At 35.1% G+C, this 21,337-nt stretch overlaps 5 non-coding genes across 5 annotated transcripts; all 5 read left to right on the top strand.

The window, feature by feature from the left end:
- The first annotated feature begins 477 nt into the window (after positions 1 to 477).
- Trnak-uuu (transfer RNA lysine (anticodon UUU)) lies at positions 478 to 550 on the top strand. The gene has a single exon. It is a non-coding gene; the product is annotated as a tRNA-Lys (tRNA).
- Positions 551 to 4,239: 3,689 nt separating this feature from the next.
- On the top strand, positions 4,240 to 4,312 carry Trnak-uuu (transfer RNA lysine (anticodon UUU)). The gene has a single exon. It is a non-coding gene; the product is annotated as a tRNA-Lys (tRNA).
- A 3,712-nt stretch (positions 4,313 to 8,024) lies between these two features.
- On the top strand, positions 8,025 to 8,097 carry Trnak-uuu (transfer RNA lysine (anticodon UUU)). Its single transcript has one exon. It is a non-coding gene; the product is annotated as a tRNA-Lys (tRNA).
- Positions 8,098 to 15,557: 7,460 nt separating this feature from the next.
- Positions 15,558 to 15,630, top strand: Trnak-uuu (transfer RNA lysine (anticodon UUU)). The gene has a single exon. It is a non-coding gene; the product is annotated as a tRNA-Lys (tRNA).
- A 3,699-nt stretch (positions 15,631 to 19,329) lies between these two features.
- On the top strand, positions 19,330 to 19,402 carry Trnak-uuu (transfer RNA lysine (anticodon UUU)). The gene has a single exon. It is a non-coding gene; the product is annotated as a tRNA-Lys (tRNA).
- The last annotated feature ends 1,935 nt before the right edge of the window (positions 19,403 to 21,337 follow it).

Raw genomic sequence — 21,337 nt, 5'->3', positions numbered from 1 at the left:
AGAACAATTAATTGGAAGCAAGTTTATCAACTTACAGGTACTATTTAATTGATTATGTAGTGTGTAAGCATTGCTTTCTCTGGAAACAAAAAATTTCAAGATAGGTGATTTTCACATGTGTAATTAACTGAGAGAAATTAAGGAAAGAATGCGAAGATTTAAGAGAAGAGCAGAAGGATAGTGTTTGTGTTGTCCGGACTGTAAAATCATAACTGTTAACACAAAGAAACAATGACTAGTCTTAACTTTAGCAACTTGCTCGGCTAATGACACATTTGTGCATTTCCTTATGCAGCAAAATTTAAATTCCTCCGTGAATGGTTGATTGCCATATAAACTGGATTATTGTTTCCATAAGGGGCTAACATCTAAGATCCAATCAATCCTAGACGCTAGCTATGTGAAGTTGATGAGATAACGATTAACCATGTTGCGCATAACTACCCGAGCCAACATTCGACCATGCATTAACAAGTAGCCCGCCTAGCTCAGTCGGTAGAGCATCAGACTTTTAATCTGAGGGTCGTGAGTTCGAGTCCCACGGTGGGCGTACAATTTTTAATACCATTACAAATTTATACTACACTTTGTACACGCGTCTATTTAGCTACAAATAGGTGTGATGGTAAATGTCCCACAGAAACGTTTTTATTTTCTCATATAATCATTTTTATGTTGAATTTTGATATCCTCTTTTTCAAATTCATTAGCTTGTCAATGTCTTTCTGGTTTCCACACAGCCCTCAGAAAGGTACTGATTATGGTAGTGACCCTGTATGTACCCATCCAGATAAAAAGTGAATGAAATATGTAAGTTCATTTACATATTCTATATACTTCTATTGAAGCGTTTTGTTTTGTAATTCAATAGTGTTGGGATTTTTCTATCCTATCCTTGTACTGGTGTATATTTTTGTTTGTTATCTAATATTTTCGAGCTCTTAGCGCTTTAACGTCTTAGGCGCTGTACTAAGTCCACATAAATGTTATTATTATTATTATTATTATTATTATTATTATTAATATTATTATTGTTATTATTTTTATTATTATTATTATTATTATTATTATTATTATTATTATTATCAATTGTGGGAATTTCCAAAATACTGATAATCAATTCTTCCGAATTATTTCTTCATTTTGATTTAGCAACTAAAATTGTAAGTCAGCAAAAATTCATTTTTACGACTAACATCTTTCTTTCTTTCCTTTTTTTTTTGGGGGGTCATTTATTTTTATTCTTCATTTTTGTGTTTTAACCATTAATATCACCGCACCGGATTGCGCGATCCTTGTGGCCACTGCTTTCGAGTGTCCGATAGCCCGTAATCATACTTCCCACAAAACTGTGAACTCATTATTGTAACCTTCATGACTTGATCTAAGATAGGTTTCTTTCACATATGTACGGTGCAGTCTTTATTTTCTCCACGTTGCAAAGTTTCATCTAACTCATCAGAACAGGAAAGAACTGACAGTACCCTGCAGTGCTAGTCTCTTTTCTTCTCTTCTTTTTAAGACATATTAACTTTTAGTCGCAGATTTTAAAATTCCTTTGAGATTTGTGTTACATTGCGAATTACATATTATGTTATTGTTTGAATCGTAAAATTAATGCATTTAATTCTCAAACGATGCATTGCATTCTTTAGCTTACTTAAATCGAGAACTATTATCAAAACTCGCAATTGATAAATCATTTTTAAAAAATCCATATTTTCATTCATTTAGATTGAGCATCCGAAACTGGACGGCAACAATTTAATTTTAAGACTTAGTATTTTCACCAATACAATCATCGCATTCTATACCGCGATGTTGTGACCACCGAATTCAGGTGTCCGAGAGGCGGTGATCGTACCTCCATTAAAACCGTGAACACATCCTGCATGCATATCTCATGCAGTTATTGTTGATTGAAACGAGAAGTGTTTATACGTCTTCACGGTGCATTCTTCGTTTTGTCTCCATTACAACGTTTGAATAAACAATTTAGAACACGAAACAACTGATAGTAGCTTGCAGTGGTAGTGTCTCATTACTTTAAACATATTGTCTGTTAGGTGGAGCTTTTAGACTGGCGTTGACTTTTGTGCTTCTGTCCGTATATTTTAATAATATTCGTATCATAATATGAATGCATTCAATTTGCATATGATATAGTGGATGCGTTAGATTTACTGGAATCAAGAAGAAATGCTGACAGAATGATCAACATCTCTTAGAGTTGATTAAATTGGGTACTCTATCCCCTTCGCATGGACATGTGGATACGCTCTCATTTAGGGACATTTTAGGAAAGGAGAGAAATACTTGCAGGTATATCTATATTCATTTTGACAACAATTGAAAATCAGTGGAAGCTAAATCATAACCACCTACCCTCGGACTTTCACCCATGACCCTTAGATTAAATGTCGGATGCTCTAGCGACTGAGATTGGGGCACTACTCATCCAAATTCTGTCAGTTTGTCAGTCTCGGATTTTGCTGCGTAGCCCTTTCCATTACATATTTAAAGGGCGCGGCCATATTTGTATCACATGACGTTTAGCAGTTATGGTGCAGATAGATGCCCAGAGCTCGGTTCAAACGAAAATGCTTTTCTTTACATTTCACGTCAATATCATTTCATTGCACAAGTCTTTGGAATTAAGAGTTTTTTGTTATGAAAACAAAATTCAGTAAATGCGTCCCCCACTGCTGCCATCATATTTGCATTTCCAGTAATGCTGCATATTAGTTCGTTAACTGAGAAATGAATGAGTCATAATTACCCAATAGTATTACGAATCTATGGTCATACACTAAAAAACAAACCTAAGCAAAACCAAAACGGTTTGTAATACTGAACAAATAATTCAGTTAACAAAGTTGTAAAATGAAAATGTAAGAGGGACTTACAGCATTATGAATTGCATCCAAAATCATCCCAAAATGTTATCTTCAAGTCCAAAGGAATAGAATGTTCCGAATAAAATCTACATCCTCAAATGCATTGGTCTACCAACAGTTCTGATATATCACAATGGCATTTTCAAGAATTCTTTAGAAATAATTCACAATAGGCCAAAAATAATATTTTAACCCACATAGCATTTTGTGGCTCCAATGAATAATTCAAACAAATGTTTGCTTCCAAATAATATCTAAACACAACAATAAATATATCTGAAGAATAATGTTACAAGAAGAACATACAAAATATGATTGACCAAATAGTCCAACTCCACGTACTTAAATAAAGACATAAGGACTGAAAACTCATTAGCTACTACTCACTACGTGACAATGAACAAATATCCCTAAAAGCTCCGGTGGCCTAGTAATTACAGCGTACGCCTCGGATGCGGGAGTTCGTGGGATCGATCCCCGGCCGAGTCATACCAAAGACTTACAAATATGGTACTAACAGCTGCCTTGCTTGGAGCTCAGCATTAAGAGGTTAGTGTTAGGACTGGTCGGCCGGGTCTCAGGATAAAGTGACTGGGTGGGACATCATGCCACATGTCTGCGGCATGATGCCCCAGTGCTAGCCATCACTATAAACTGCCACACTGCAGACATCGTAGCGATATGACTGACAAATTCTTAAAAGCTACCTTAAAAATACAAATCACATGCACACGCAAACATACACACACACACACACAAATCTCCCATGTCGTAGAAATAAAACCACCACATCTAACACACACCTTCCGTATTTATGTATTTTCTCCTGTACCGATCCATAGAAGAAAATCACAAATATGTATAGAGAACAATTAATTGGAAGCAAGTTTATCAACTTACAGGTACTATTTAATTGATTATGTAGTGTGTAAGCATTGCTTTCTCTGGAAACAAAAAATTTCAAGATAGGTGATTTTCACATGTGTAATTAGCTGAGAGAAATTAAGGAAAGAATGCGAAGATTTAAGAGAAGAGCAGAAGGATAGTGTTTGTGTTGTCCGGACTGTAAAATCATAACTGTTAACACAAAGAAACAATGACTAGTCTTAACTTTAGCAACTTGCTCGGCTAATGACACATTTGTGCATTTCCTTATGCAGCAAAATTTAAATTCCTCCGTGAATGGTTGATTGCCATATAAACTGGATTATTGTTTCCATAAGGGGCTAACATCTAAGATCCAATCAATCCTAGACGCTAGCTATGTGAAGTTGATGAGATAACGATTAACCATGTTGCGCATAACTACCCGAGCCAACATTCGACCATGCATTAACAAGTAGCCCGCCTAGCTCAGTCGGTAGAGCATCAGACTTTTAATCTGAGGGTCGTGAGTTCGAGTCCCACGGTGGGCGTACAATTTTTAATACCATTACAAATTTATACTACACTTTGTACACGCGTCTATTTAGCTACAAATAGGTGTGATGGTAAATGTCCCACAGAAACGTTTTTATTTTCTCATATAATCATTTTTATGTTGAATTTTGATATCCTCTTTTTCAAATTCATTAGCTTGTCAATGTCTTTCTGGTTTCCACACAGCCCTCAGAAAGGTACTGATTATGGTAGTGACCCTGTATGTACCCATCCACATAAAAAGTGAATGAAATATGTAAGTTCATTTACATATTCTATATACTTCTATTGAAGCGTTTTGTTTTGTAATTCAATAGTGTTGGGATTTTTCTATCCTATCCTTGTTCTGGTGTATATTTTTGTTTGTTATCTAATATTTTCGAGCTCTTAGCGCTTTAACGTCTTAGGCGCTGTACTAAGTCCACATAAATGTTATTATTATTATTATTATTATTATTATTATTATTATTATTATTAATATTATTATTGTTATTATTTTTATTATTATTATTATTATTATTATTATTATTATTATTATTATTATTATTATTATCAATTGTGGGAATTTCCAAAATACTGATAATCAATTCTTCCGAATTATTTCTTCATTTTGATTTAGCAACTAAAATTGTAAGTCAGCAAAAATTCATTTTTACGACTAACATCTTTCTTTCTTTCCTTTTTTTTTTTTTGGGTCATTTATTTTTATTCTTCATTTTTGTGTTTTAACCATTAATATCACCGCACCGGATTGCGCGATCCTTGTGGCCACTGCTTTCGAGTGTCCGATAGCCCGTAATCATACTTCCCACAAAACTGTGAACTCATTATTGTAACCTTCATGACTTGATCTAAGATAGGTTTCTTTCACATATGTACGGTGCAGTCTTTATTTTCTCCACGTTGCAAAGTTTCATCTAACTCATCAGAACAGGAAAGAACTGACAGTACCCTGCAGTGCTAGTCTCTTTTCTTCTCTTCTTTTTAAGACATATTAACTTTTAGTCGCAGATTTTAAAATTCCTTTGAGATTTGTGTTACATTGCGAATTACATATTATGTTATTGTTTGAATCGTAAAATTAATGCATTTAATTCTCAAACGATGCATTGCATTCTTTAGCTTACTTAAATCGAGAACTATTATCAAAACTCGCAATTGATAAATCATTTTTAAAAAATCCATATTTTCATTCATTTAGATTGAGCATCCGAAACTGGACGGCAACAATTTAATTTTAAGACTTAGTATTTTCACCAATACAATCATCGCATTCTATACCGCGATGTTGTGACCACCGAATTCAGGTGTCCGAGAGGCGGTGATCGTACCTCCATTAAAACCGTGAACACATCCTGCATGCATATCTCATGCAGTTATTGTTGATTGAAACGAGAAGTGTTTATACGTCTTCACGGTGCATTCTTCGTTTTGTCTCCATTACAACGTTTGAATAAACAATTTAGAACACGAAACAACTGATAGTAGCTTGCAGTGGTAGTGTCTCATTACTTTAAACATATTGTCTGTTAGGTGGAGCTTTTAGACTGGCGTTGACTTTTGTGCTTCTGTCCGTATATTTTAATAATATTCGTATCATAATATGAATGCATTCAATTTGCATATGATATAGTGGATGCGTTAGATTTACTGGAATCAAGAAGAAATGCTGACAGAATGATCAACATCTCTTAGAGTTGATTAAATTGGGTACTCTATCCCGTTCGCATGGACATGTGGATACGCTCTCATTTAGGGACATTTTAGGAAAGAAGAGAAATACTTGCAGGTATATCTATATTCATTTTGACAACAATTGAAAATCAGTGGAAGCTAAATCATAACCACCTACCCTCGGACTTTCACCCATGACCCTTAGATTAAATGTCGGATGCTCTAGCGACTGAGATTGGGGCACTACTCATCCAAATTCTGTCAGTTTGTCAGTCTCGGATTTTGCTGCGTAGCCCTTTCCATTACATATTTAAAGGGCGCGGCCATATTTGTATCACATGACGTTTAGCAGTTATGGTGCAGATAGATGCCCAGAGCTCGGTTCAAACGAAAATGCTTTTCTTTACATTTCACGTCAATATCATTTCATTGCACAAGTCTTTGGAATTAAGAGTTTTTTGTTATGAAAACAAAATTCAGTAAATGCGTCCCCCACTGCTGCCATCATATTTGCATTTCCAGTAATGCTGCATATTAGTTCGTTAACTGAGAAATGAATGAGTCATAATTACCCAATAGTATTACGAATCTATGGTCATACACTAAAAAACAAACCTAAGCAAAACCAAAACGGTTTGTAATACTGAACAAATAATTCAGTTAACAAAGTTGTAAAATGAAAATGTAAGAGGGACTTACAGCATTATGAATTGCATCCAAAATCATCCCAAAATGTTATCTTCAAGTCCAAAGGAATAGAATGTTCCGAATAAAATCTACATCCTCAAATGCATTGGTCTACCAACAGTTCTGATATATCACAATGGCATTTTCAAGAATTCTTTAGAAATAATTCACAATAGGCCAAAAATAATATTTTAACCCACATAGCATTTTGTGGCTCCAATGAATAATTCAAACAAATGTTTGCTTCCAAATAATATCTAAACACAACAATAAATATATCTGAAGAATAATTTTACAAGAAGAACATACAAAATATGATTGACCAAATAGTCCAACTCCACGTACTTAAATAAAGACATAAGGACTGAAAACTCATTAGCTACTACTCACTACGTGACAATGAACAAATATCCCTAAAAGCTCCGGTGGCCTAGTAATTACAGCGTACGCCTCGGATGCGGGAGTTCGTGGGATCGATCCCCGGCCGAGTCATACCAAAGACTTACAAATATGGTACTAACAGCTGCCTTGCTTGGAGCTCAGCATTAAGAGGTTAGTGTTAGGACTGGTCGGCCGGGTCTCAGGATAAAGTGACTGGGTGGGACATCATGCCACATGTCTGCGGCATGATGCCCCAGTGCTAGCCATCACTATAAACTGCCACACTGCAGACATCGTAGCGATATGACTGACAAATTCTTAAAAGCTACCTTAAAAATACAAATCACATGCACACACAAACACACACACACACACACACACAAATCTCCCATGTCGTAGAAATAAAACCACCACATCTAACACACACCTTCCGTATTTATGTATTTTCTCCTGTACCGATCCATAGAAGAAAATCACAAATATGTATAGAGAACAATTAATTGGAAGCAAGTTTATCAACTTACAGGTACTATTTAATTGATTATGTAGTGTGTAAGCATTGCTTTCTCTGGAAACAAAAAATTTCAAGATAGGTGATTTTCACATGTGTAATTAGCTGAGAGAAATTAAGGAAAGAATGCGAAGATTTAAGAGAAGAGCAGAAGGATAGTGTTTGTGTTGTCCGGACTGTAAAATCATAACTGTTAACACAAAGAAACAATGACTAGTCTTAACTTTAGCAACTTGCTCGGCTAATGACACATTTGTGCATTTCCTTATGCAGCAAAATTTAAATTCCTCCGTGAATGGTTGATTGCCATATAAACTGGATTATTGTTTCCATAAGGGGCTAACATCTAAGATCCAATCAATCCTAGACGCTAGCTATGTGAAGTTGATGAGATAACGATTAACCATGTTGCGCATAACTACCCGAGCCAACATTCGACCATGCATTAACAAGTAGCCCGCCTAGCTCAGTCGGTAGAGCATCAGACTTTTAATCTGAGGGTCGTGAGTTCGAGTCCCACGGTGGGCGTACAATTTTTAATACCATTACAAATTTATACTACACTTTGTACACGCGTCTATTTAGCTACAAATAGGTGTGATGGTAAATGTCCCACAGAAACGTTTTTATTTTCTCATATAATCATTTTTATGTTGAATTTTGATATCCTCTTTTTCAAATTCATTAGCTTGTCAATGTCTTTCTGGTTTCCACACAGCCCTCAGAAAGGTACTGATTATGGTAGTGACCCTGTATGTACCCATCCACATAAAAAGTGAATGAAATATGTAAGTTCATTTACATATTCTATATACTTCTATTGAAGCGTTTTGTTTTGTAATTCAATAGTGTTGGGATTTTTCTATCCTATCCTTGTTCTGGTGTATATTTTTGTTTGTTATCTAATATTTTCGAGCTCTTAGCGCTTTAACGTCTTAGGCGCTGTACTTAGTCCACATAAATGTTATTATTATTATTATTATTATTATTATTATTATTATTATTATTAATATTATTATTGTTATTATTTTTATTATTATTATTATTATTATTATTATTATTATTATCAATTGTGGGAATTTCCAAAATACTGATAATCAATTCTTCCGAATTATTTCTTCATTTTGATTTAGCAACTAAAATTGTAAGTCAGCAAAAATTCATTTTCACGACTAACATCTTTCTTTCTTTCCTTTTTTTTTTGGGGTCATTTATTTTTATTCTTCATTTTTGTGTTTTAACCATTAATATCACCGCACCTGATTGCGCGATCCTTGTGGCCACTGCTTTCGAGTGTCCGATAGCCCGTAATCATACTTCCCACAAAACTGTGAACTCATTATTGTAACCTTCATGACTTGATCTAAGATAGGTTTCTTTCACATATGTACGGTGCAGTCTTTATTTTCTCCACGTTGCAAAGTTTCATCTAACTCATCAGAACAGGAAAGAACTGGCAGTACCCTGCAGTGCTAGTCTCTTTTCTTCTCTTCTTTTTAAGACATATTAACTTTTAGTCGCAGATTTTAAAATTCCTTTGAGATTTGTGTTACATTGCGAATTACATATTATGTTATTGTTTGAATCGTAAAATTAATGCATTTAATTCTCAAACGATGCATTGCATTCTTTAGCTTACTTAAATCGAGAACTATTATCAAAACTCGCAATTGATAAATCATTTTTAAAAAATCCATATTTTCATTCATTTAGATTGAGCATCCGAAACTGGACGGCAACAATTTAATTTTAAGACTTAGTATTTTCACCAATACAATCATCGCATTCTATACCGCGATGTTGTGACCACCGAATTCAGGTGTCCGAGAGGCGGTGATCGTACCTCCATTAAAACCGTGAACACATCCTGCATGCATATCTCATGCAGTTATTGTTGATTGAAACGAGAAGTGTTTATACGTCTTCACGGTGCATTCTTCGTTTTGTCTCCATTACAACGTTTGATCAAACAATTTAGAACACGAAACAACTGATTTTAGCTTGCAGTGGTAGTGTCTCATTACTTTAAACATATTGTCTGTTAGGTGGAGCTTTTAGACTGGCGTTGACTTTTGTGCTTCTGTCCGTATATTTTAATAATATTCGTATCATAATATGAATGCATTCAATTTGCATATGATATAGTGGATGCGTTAGATTTACTGGAATCAAGAAGAAATGCTGACAGAATGATCAACATCTCTTAGAGTTGATTAAATTGGGTACTCTATCCCCTTCGCATGGACATGTGGATACGCTCTCATTTAGGGACATTTTAGGAAAGGAGAGAAATACTTGCAGGTATATCTATATTCATTTTGACAACAATTGAAAATCAGTGGAAGCTAAATCATAACCACCTACCCTCGGACTTTCACCCATGACCCTTAGATTAAATGTCGGATGCTCTAGCGACTGAGATTGGGGCACTACTCATCCAAATTCTGTCAGTTTGTCAGTCTCGGATTTTGCTGCGTAGCCCTTTCCATTACATATTTAAAGGGCGCGGCCATATTTGTATCACATGACGTTTAGCAGTTATGGTGCAGATAGATGCCCAGAGCTCGGTTCAAACGAAAATGCTTTTCTTTACATTTCACGTCAATATCATTTCATTGCACAAGTCTTTGGAATTAAGAGTTTTTTGTTATGAAAACAAAATTCAATAAATGCGTCCCCCACTGCTGCCATCATATTTGCATTTCCAGTAATGCTGCATATTAGTTCGTTAACTGAGAAATGAATGAGTCATAATTACCCAATAGTATTACGAATCTATGGTCATACACTAAAAAACAAACCTAAGCAAAACCAAAACGGTTTGTAATACTGAACAAATAATTCAGTTAACAAAGTTGTAAAATGAAAATGTAAGAGGGACTTACAGCATTATGAATTGCATCCAAAATCATCCCAAAATGTTATCTTCAAGTCCAAAGGAATAGAATGTTCCGAATAAAATCTACATCCTCAAATGCATTGGTCTACCAACAGTTCTGATATATCACAATGGCATTTTCAAGAATTCTTTAGAAATAATTCACAATAGGCCAAAAATAATATTTTAACCCACATAGCATTTTGTGGCTCCAATGAATAATTCAAACAAATGTTTGCTTCCAAATAATATCTAAACACAACAATAAATATATCTGAAGAATAATGTTACAAGAAGAACATACAAAATATGACTGACCAAATAGTCCAACTCCACGTACTTAAATAAAGACATAAGGACTGAAAACTCATTAGCTACTACTCACTACGTGACAATGAACAAATATCCCTAAAAGCTCCGGTGGCCTAGTAATTACAGCGTACGCCTCGGATGCAGGAGTTCGTGGGATCGATCCCCGGCCGAGTCATACCAAAGACTTACAAATATGGTACTAACAGCTGCCTTGCTTGGAGCTCAGCATTAAGAGGTTAGTGTTAGGACTGGTCGGCCGGGTCTCAGGATAAAGTGACTGGGTGGGACATCATGCCACATGTCTGCGGCATGATGCCCCAGTGCTAGCCATCACTATAAACTGCCACACTGCAGACATCGTAGCGATATGACTGACAAATTCTTAAAAGCTACCTTAAAAATACAAATCACATGCACACACAAACACACACACACACACACACACAAATCTCCCATGTCGTAGAAATAAAACCACCACATCTAACACACACCTTCCGTATTTATGTATTTTCTCCTGTACCGATCCATAGAAGAAAATCACAAATATGTATAGAGAACAATTAATTGGAAGCAAGTTTATCAACTTACAGGTACTATTTAATTGATTATGTAGTGTGTAAGCATTGCTTTCTCTGGAAACAAAAAATTTCAAGATAGGTGATTTTCACATGTGTAATTAACTGAGAGAAATTAAGGAAAGAATGCGAAGATTTAAGAGAAGAGCAGAAGGATAGTGTTTGTGTTGTCCGGACTGTAAAATCATAACTGTTAACACAAAGAAACAATGACTAGTCTTAACTTTAGCAACTTGCTCGGCTAATGACACATTTGTGCATTTCCTTATGCAGCAAAATTTAAATTCCTCCGTGAATGGTTGATTGCCATATAAACTGGATTATTGTTTCCATAAGGGGCTAACATCTAAGATCCAATCAATCCTAGACGCTAGCTATGTGAAGTTGATGAGATAACGATTAACCATGTTGCGCATAACTACCCGAGCCAACATTCGACCATGCATTAACAAGTAGCCCGCCTAGCTCAGTCAGTAGAGCATCAGACTTTTAATCTGAGGGTCGTGAGTTCGAGTCCCACGGTGGGCGTACAATTTTTAATACCAGTACAAATTTATACTACACTTTGTACACGCGTCAATTTACCTACAAATAGGTGTGATGGTAAATGTCCCACAGAAACGTTTTTATTTTCTCATATAATCATTTTTATGTTGAATTTTGATATCCTCTTTTTCAAATTCATTAGCTTGTCAATGTCTTTCTGGTTTCCACACAGCCCTCAGAAAGGTACTGATTATGGTAGTGACCCTGTATGTACCCATCCAGATAAAAAGTGAATGAAATATGTAAGTTCATTTACATATTCTATATACTTCTATTGAAGCGTTTTGTTTTGTAATTCAATAGTGTTGGGATTTTTCTATCCTATCCTTGTACTGGTGTATATTTTTGTTTGTTATCTAATATTTTCGAGCTCTTAGCGCTTTAACGTCTTAGGCGCTGTACTAAGTCCACATAATTATTATTATTATTATTATTATTATTATTATTATTATTATTATTTTTATTATTATTAATATTATTATTGTTATTATTATTATTATTATTATTATTATTATTATTATTATCAATTGTGGGAATTTCCAAAATACTGATAAACAATTCTTCCGAATTATTTCTTCATTTTGATTTAGCAACTAAAATTGTAAGTCAGCAAAAATTCATTTTTACGACTAACATCTTTCTTTCTTTCCTTTTTTTTTTTTTTGGTCATTTATTTTTATTCTTCATTTTTGTGTTTTAACCATTAATATCACCGCACCGGATTGCGCGATCCTTGTGGCCACTGCTTTCGAGTGTCCGATAGCCCGTAATCATACTTCCCACAAAACTGTGAACTCATTATTGTAACCTTCATGACTTGATCTAAGATAGGTTTCTTTCACATATGTACGGTGCAGTCTTTATTTTCTCCACGTTGCAAAGTTTCATCTAACTCATCAGAACAGGAAAGAACTGACAGTACCCTGCAGTGCTAGTCTCTTTTCTTCTCTTCTTTTTAAGACATATTAACTTTTAGTCGCAGATTTTAAAATTCCTTTGAGATTTGTGTTACATTGCGAATTACATATTATGTTATTGTTTGAATCGTAAAATTAATGCATTTAATTCTCAAACGATGCATTGCATTCTTTAGCTTACTTAAATCGAGAACTATTATCAAAACTCGCAATTGATAAATCATTTTTAAAAAATCCATATTTTCATTCATTTAGATTGAGCATCCGAAACTGGACGGCAACAATTTAATTTTAAGACTTAGTATTTTCACCAATACAATCATCGCATTCTATACCGCGATGTTGTGACCACCGAATTCAGGTGTCCGAGAGGCGGTGATCGTACCTCCATTAAAACCGTGAACACATCCTGCATGCATATCTCATGCAGTTATTGTTGATTGAAACGAGAAGTGTTTATACGTCTTCACGGTGCATTCTTCGTTTTGTCTCCATTACAACGTTTGAATAAACAATTTAGAACACGAAACAACTGATAGTAGCTTGCAGTGGTAGTGTCTCATTACTTTAAACATATTGTCTGTTAGGTGGAGCTTTTAGACTGGCGTTGACTTTTGTGCTTCTGTCCGTATATTTTAATAATATTCGTATCATAATATGAATGCATTCAATTTGCATATGATATAGTGGATGCGTTAGATTTACTGGAATCAAGAAGAAATGCTGACAGAATGATCAACATCTCTTAGAGTTGATTAAATTGGGTACTCTATCCCGTTCGCATGGACATGTGGATACGCTCTCATTTAGGGACATTTTAGGAAAGGAGAGAAATACTTGCAGGTATATCTATATTCATTTTGACAACAATTGAAAATCAGTGGAAGCTAAATCATAACCACCTACCCTCGGACTTTCACCCATGACCCTTAGATTAAATGTCGGATGCTCTAGCGACTGAGATTGGGGCACTACTCATCCAAATTCTGTCAGTTTGTCAGTCTCGGATTTTGCTGCGTAGCCCTTTCCATTACATATTTAAAGGGCGCGGCCATATTTGTATCACATGACGTTTAGCAGTTATGGTGCAGATAGATGCCCAGAGCTCGGTTCAAACGAAAATGCTTTTCTTTACATTTCACGTCAATATCATTTCATTGCACAAGTCTTTGGAATTAAGAGTTTTTTGTTATGAAAACAAAATTCAGTAAATGCGTCCCCCACTGCTGCCATCATATTTGCATTTCCAGTAATGCTGCATATTAGTTCGTTAACTGAGAAATGAATGAGTCATAATTACCCAATAGTATTACGAATCTATGGTCATACACTAAAAAACAAACCTAAGCAAAACCAAAACGGTTTGTAATACTGAACAAATAATTCAGTTAACAAAGTTGTAAAATGAAAATGTAAGAGGGACTTACAGCATTATGAATTGCATCCAAAATCATCCCAAAATGTTATCTTCAAGTCCAAAGGAATAGAATGTTCCGAATAAAATCTACATCCTCAAATGCATTGGTCTACCAACAGTTCTGATATATCACAATGGCATTTTCAAGAATTCTTTAGAAATAATTCACAATAGGCCAAAAATAATATTTTAACCCACATAGCATTTTGTGGCTCCAATGAATAATTCAAACAAATGTTTGCTTCCAAATAATATCTAAACACAACAATAAATATATCTGAAGAATAATGTTACAAGAAGAACATACAAAATATGACTGACCCAATAGTCCAACTCCACGTACTTAAATAAAGACATAAGGACTGAAAACTCATTAGCTACTACTCACTACGTGACAATGAACAAATATCCCTAAAAGCTCCGGTGGCCTAGTAATTACAGCGTACGCCTCGGATGCGGGAGTTCGTGGGATCCATCCCCGGCCGAGTCATACCAAAGACTTACAAATATGGTACTAACAGCTGCCTTGCTTGGAGCTCAGCATTAAGAGGTTAGTGTTAGGACTGGTCGGCCGGGTCTCAGGATAAAGTGACTGGGTGGGACATCATGCCACATGTCTGCGGCATGATGCCCCAGTGCTAGCCATCACTATAAACTGCCACACTGCAGACATCGTAGCGATATGACTGACAAATTCTTAAAAGCTACCTTAAAAATACAAATCACATGCACACACAAACACACACACACACACACACAAATCTCCCATGTCGTAGAAATAAAACCACCACATCTAACACACACCTTCCGTATTTATGTATTTTCTCCTGTACCGATCCATAGAAGAAAATCACAAATATGTATAGAGAACAATTAATTGGAAGCAAGTTTATCAACTTACAGGTACTATTTAATTGATTATGTAGTGTGTAAGCATTGCTTTCTCTGGAAACAAAAAATTTCAAGATAGGTGATTTTCACATGTGTAATTAACTGAGAGAAATTAAGGAAAGAATGCGAAGATTTAAGAGAAGAGCAGAAGGATAGTGTTTGTGTTGTCCGGACTGTAAAATCATAACTGTTAACACAAAGAAACAATGACTAGTCTTAACTTTAGCAACTTGCTCGGCTAATGACACATTTGTGCATTTCCTTATGCAGCAAAATTTAAATTCCTCCGTGAATGGTTGATTGCCATATAAACTGGATTATTGTTTCCATAAGGGGCTAACATCTAAGATCCAATCAATCCTAGACGCTAGCTATGTGAAGTTGATGAGATAACGATTAACCATGTTGCGCATAACTACCCGAGCCAACATTCGACCATGCATTAACAAGTAGCCCGCCTAGCTCAGTCGGTAGAGCATCAGACTTTTAATCTGAGGGTCGTGAGTTCGAGTCCCACGGTGGGCGTACAATTTTTAATACCATTACAAATTTATACTACACTTTGTACACGCGTCTATTTAGCTACAAATAGGTGTGATGGTAAATGTCCCACAGAAACGTTTTCATTTTCTCATATAATCATTTTTATGTTGAATTTTGATATCCTCTTTTTCAAATTCATTAGCTTGTCAATGTCTTTCTGGTTTCCACACAGCCCTCAGAAAGGTACTGATTATGGTAGTGACCCTGTATGTACCCATCCAGATAAAAAGTGAATGAAATATGTAAGTTCATTTACTTATTCTATATACTTCTATTGAAGCGTTTTGTTTTGTAATTCAATAGTGTTGGGATTTTTCTATCCTATCCTTGTACTGGTGTATATTTTTGTTTGTTATCTAATATTTTCGAGCTCTTAGCGCTTTAACGTCTTAGGCGCTGTACTGAGTCCACATAATTATTATTATTATTCTTATTATTATTATTATTAATATTATTATTGTTATTATTTTTTATTATTATTATTATTATTATTATTGTTATTATTATTATTATTATTATTATTATTATCAATTGTGGGAATTTCCAAAATACTGATAAACAATTCTTCCGAATTATTTCTTCATTTTGATTTAGCAGCTAAAATTGTAAGTCAGCAAAAATTCATTTTTACGACTAACATCTTTCTTTCTTTCCTTTTTTTTTTTTTTGGTCATTTTTTTTTATTCTTCTTTTTTGTGTTTTAACCATTAGTATCACCTCACCGGATTGCGCGATCCTTGTGGCCACTGCTTTCGAGTGTCCGATAGCCCGTAATCATACTTCCCACAAAACTGTGAACTCATTATTGTAACCTTCATGACTTGATCTAAGATAGGTTTCTTTCACATATGTACTGTGCAGTCTTTATTTTCTCCACGTTGCAAAGTTTCATCTAACTCATCAGAACAGGAAAGAACTGACAGTACCTTGCAGTGCTAGTCTCTTTTCTTCTCTTCTTTTTAAGACATATTAACTTTTAGTCGCAGATTTTAAAATTCCTTTGAGATTTGTGTTACATTGCGAATTATATATTATGTTATTGTTTGAATCGTAAAATTAATGCATTCAATTCTCAAACGATGCATTGCATTCTTTAGCTTACTTAAATCGAGAACTATTATCAAAACTCGCAATTCATAAATCATTTTCAAAAAATCCATATTTTCATTCATTTAGATTGAGCATCCGAAACTGGACGGCAACAATTTAATTTTAAGACTTAGTATTTTCACCAATACAATCATCGCATTCTATACCGCGATGTTGTGACCACCGAATTCAGGTGTCCGAGAGGCGGTGATCGTACCTCCATTAAAACCGTGAACACATCCTGCATGCATATCTCATGCAGTTATTGTTGATTGAAACGAGAAGTGTTTATACGTCTTCACGGTGCATTCTTCGTTTTGTCTCCATTACAACGTTTGAATAAACAATTTAGAACACGAAACAACTGATAGTAGCTTGCAGTGGTAGTGTCTCATTACTTTAAACATATTGTCTGTTAGGTGGAGCTTTTAGACTGGCGTTGACTTTTGTGCTTCTGTCCGTATATTTTAATAATATTCGTATCATAATATGAATGCATTCAATTTGCATATGATATAGTGGATGCGTTAGATTTACTGGAATCAAGAAGAAATGCTGACAGAATGATCAACATCTCTTAGAGTTGATTAAATTGGGTACTCTATCCCCTTCGCATGGACATGTGGATACGCTCTCATTTAGGGACATTTTAGGAAAGGAGAGAAATACTTGCAGGTATATCTATATTCATTTTGACAACAATTGAAAATCAGTGGAAGCTAAATCATAACCACCTACCCTCGGACTTTCATCCATGACCCTTAGATTAAATGTCGGATGCTCTAGCGACTGAGATTGGGGCACTACTCATCCAAATTCTGTCAGTTTGTCAGTCTCGGATTTTGCTGCGTAGCCCTTTCCATTACATATTTAAAGGGCGCGGCCATATTTATATCACATGACGTTTAGCAGTTATGGTGCAGATAGATGCCCAGAGCTCGGTTCAAACGAAAATGCTTTTCTTTACATTTCACGTCAATATCATTTCATTGCACAAGTCTTTGGAATTAAGAGTTTTTTGTTATGAAAACAAAATTCAGTAAATGCGTCCCCCACTGCTGCCATCATATTTGCATTTCCAGTAATGCTGCATATTAGTTCGTTAACTGAGAAATGAATGAGTCATAATTACCCAATAGTATTACGAATCTATGGTCATACACTAAAAAACAAACCTAAGCAAAACCAAAACGGTTTGTAATACTGAACAAATAATTCAGTTAACAAAGTTGTAAAATGAAAATGTAAGAGGGACTTACAGCATTATGAATTGCATCCAAAATCATCCCAAAATGTTATCTTCAAGTCCAAAGGAATAGAATGTTCCGAATAAAATCTACATCCTCAAATGCATTGGTCTACCAACAGTTCTGATATATCACAATGGCATTTTCAAGAATTCTTTAGAAATAATTCACAATAGGCCAAAAATAATATTTTAACCCACATAGCATTTTGTGGCTCCAATGAATAATTCAAACAAATGTTTGCTTCCAAATAATATCTAAACACAACAATAAATATATCTGAAGAATAATGTTACAAGAAGAACATACAAAATATGACTGACCAAATAGTCCAACTCCACGTACTTAAATAAAGACATAAGGACTGAAAACTCATTAGCTACTACTCACTACGTGACAATGAACAAATATCCCTAAAAGCTCCGGTGGCCTAGTAATTACAGCGTACGCCTCGGATGCGGGAGTTCGTGGGATCGATCCCCGGCCGAGTCATACCAAAGACTTACAAATATGGTACTAACAGCTGCCTTGCTTGGAGCTCAGCATTAAGAGGTTAGTGTTAGGACTGGTCGGCCGGGTCTCAGGATAAAGTGACTGGGTGGGACATCATGCCACATGTCTGCGGCATGATGCCCCAGTGCTAGCCATCACTATAAACTGCCACACTGCAGACATCGTAGCGATATGACTGACAAATTCTTAAAAGCTACCTTAAAAATACAAATCACATGCACACACAAACACACACACACACACACACAAATCTCCCATGTCGTAGAAATAAAACCACCACATCTAACACACACCTTCCGTATTTATGTATTTTCTCCTGTACCGATCCATAGAAGAAAATCACAAATATGTATAGAGAACAATTAATTGGAAGCAAGTTTATCAACTTACAGGTACTATTTAATTGATTATGTAGTGTGTAAGCATTGCTTTCTCTGGAAACAAAAAATTTCAAGATAGGTGATTTTCACATGTGTAATTAACTGAGAGAAATTAAGGAAAGAATGCGAAGATTTAAGAGAAGAGCAGAAGGATAGTGTTTGTGTTGTCCGGACTGTAAAATCATAACTGTTAACACAAAGAAACAATGACTAGTCTTAACTTTAGCAACTTGCTCGGCTAATGACACATTTGTGCATTTCCTTATGCAGCAAAATTTAAATTCCTCCGTGAATGGTTGATTGCCATATAAACTGGATTATTGTTTCCATAAGGGGCTAACATCTAAGATCCAATCAATCCTAGACGTTAGCTATGTGAAGTTGATGAGATAACGATTAACCATGTTGCGCATAACTACCCGAGCCAACATTCGACCATGCATTAACAAGTAGCCCGCCTAGCTCAGTCGGTAGAGCATCAGACTTTTAATCTGAGGGTCGTGAGTTCGAGTCCCACGGTGGGCGTACAATTTTTAATACCATTACAAATTTATACTACACTTTGTACACGCGTCTATTTAGCTACAAATAGGTGTGATGGTAAATGTCCCACAGAAACGTTTTCATTTTCTCATATAATCATTTTTATGTTGAATTTTGATATCCTCTTTTTCAAATTCATTAGCTTGTCAATGTCTTTCTGGTTTCCACACAGCCCTCAGAAAGGTACTGATTATGGTAGTGACCCTGTATGTACCCATCCAGATAAAAAGTGAATGAAATATGTAAGTTCATTTACTTATTCTATATACTTCTATTGAAGCGTTTTGTTTTGTAATTCAATAGTGTTGGGATTTTTCTATCCTATCCTTGTACTGGTGTATATTTTTGTTTGTTATCTAATATTTTCGAGCTCTTAGCGCTTTAACGTCTTAGGCGCTGTACTGAGTCCACATAATTATTATTATTATTCTTAATATTATTATTATTAATATTATTATTGTTATTATTTTTTATTATTATTATTATTATTATTATTATTATTATTATCAATTGTGGGAATTTCCAAAATACTGATAAACAATTCTTCCGAATTATTTCTTCATTTTGATTTAGCAACTAAAATTGTAAGTCAGCAAAAATTCATTTTTACGACTCACATCTTTCTTTCTTTCCTTTTATTTTTTGGTCATTTTTTTTTTATTCTTCTTTTTTGTGTTTTAACCATTAATATCACCGCACCGGATTGCGCGATCCTTGTGGCCACTGCTTTCGAGTGTCCGATAGCCCGTAATCATACTTCCCACAAAACTGTGAACTCATTATTGTAACCTTCATGACTTGATCTAAGATAGGTTTCTTTCACATATGTACTGTGCAGTCTTTATTTTCTCCACGTTGCAAAGTTTCATCTAACTCATCAGAACAGGAAAGAACTGACAGTACCTTGCAGTGCTAGTCTCTTTTCTTCTCTTCTTTTTAAGACATATTAACTTTTAGTCGCAGATTTTAAAATTCCTTTGAGATTTGTGTTACATTGCGAATTACATATTATGTTATTGTTTGAATCGTAAAATTAATGCATTTAATTCTCAAACGATGCATTGCATTCTTTAGCTTACTTAAATCGAGAACTATTATCAAAACTCGCAATTGATAAATCATTTTTAAAAAATCCATATTTTCATTCATTTAGATTGAGCATCCGAAACTGGACGGCAACAATTTAATTTTAAGATTTAGTATTTTCACCAATACAATCATCGCATTCTATACCGCGATGTTGTGACCACCGAATTCAGGTGTCCGAGAGGCGGTGATCGTACCTCCATTAAAACCGTGAACACATCCTGCATGCATATCTCATGCAGTTATTGTTGATTGAAACGAGAAGTGTTTATACGTCTTCACGGTGCATTCTTCGTTTTGTCTCCATTACAACGTTTGAATAAACAATTTAGAACACGAAACAACTGATAGTAGCTTGCAGTGGTAGTGTCTCATTACTTTAAACATATTGTCTGTTAGGTGGAGCTTTTAGACTGGCGTTGACTTTTGTGCTTCTGTCCGTATATTTTAATAATATTCGTATCATAATATGAATGCATTCAATTTGCATATGATATAGTGGATGCGTTAGATTTACTGGAATCAAGAAGAAATGCTGACAGAATGATCAACATCTCTTAGAGTTGATTAAATTGGGTACTCTATCCCCTTCGCATGGACATGTGGATACGCTCTCATTTAGGGACATCTTAGGAAAGGAGAGAAATACTTGCAGGTATATCTATATTCATTTTGACAACAATTGAAAATCAGTGGAAGCTAAATCATAACCACCTACCCTCGGACTTTCACCCATGACCCTTAGATTAAATGTCGGATGCTCTAGCGACTGAGATTGGGGCACTACTCATCCAAATTCTGTCAGTTTGTCAGTCTCGGATTTTGCTGCGT

Source organism: Sinohyriopsis cumingii, unplaced genomic scaffold, assembly GCF_028554795.1.
Source record: "Sinohyriopsis cumingii isolate HCF-2022 unplaced genomic scaffold, ASM2855479v2 utg001656l, whole genome shotgun sequence".
NCBI lineage: Eukaryota > Metazoa > Mollusca > Bivalvia > Unionida > Unionidae > Sinohyriopsis > Sinohyriopsis cumingii.
The sequence above is the reverse complement of the archived record's forward strand: the minus strand, read 5'-3'. Positions and strand labels throughout refer to the sequence as shown.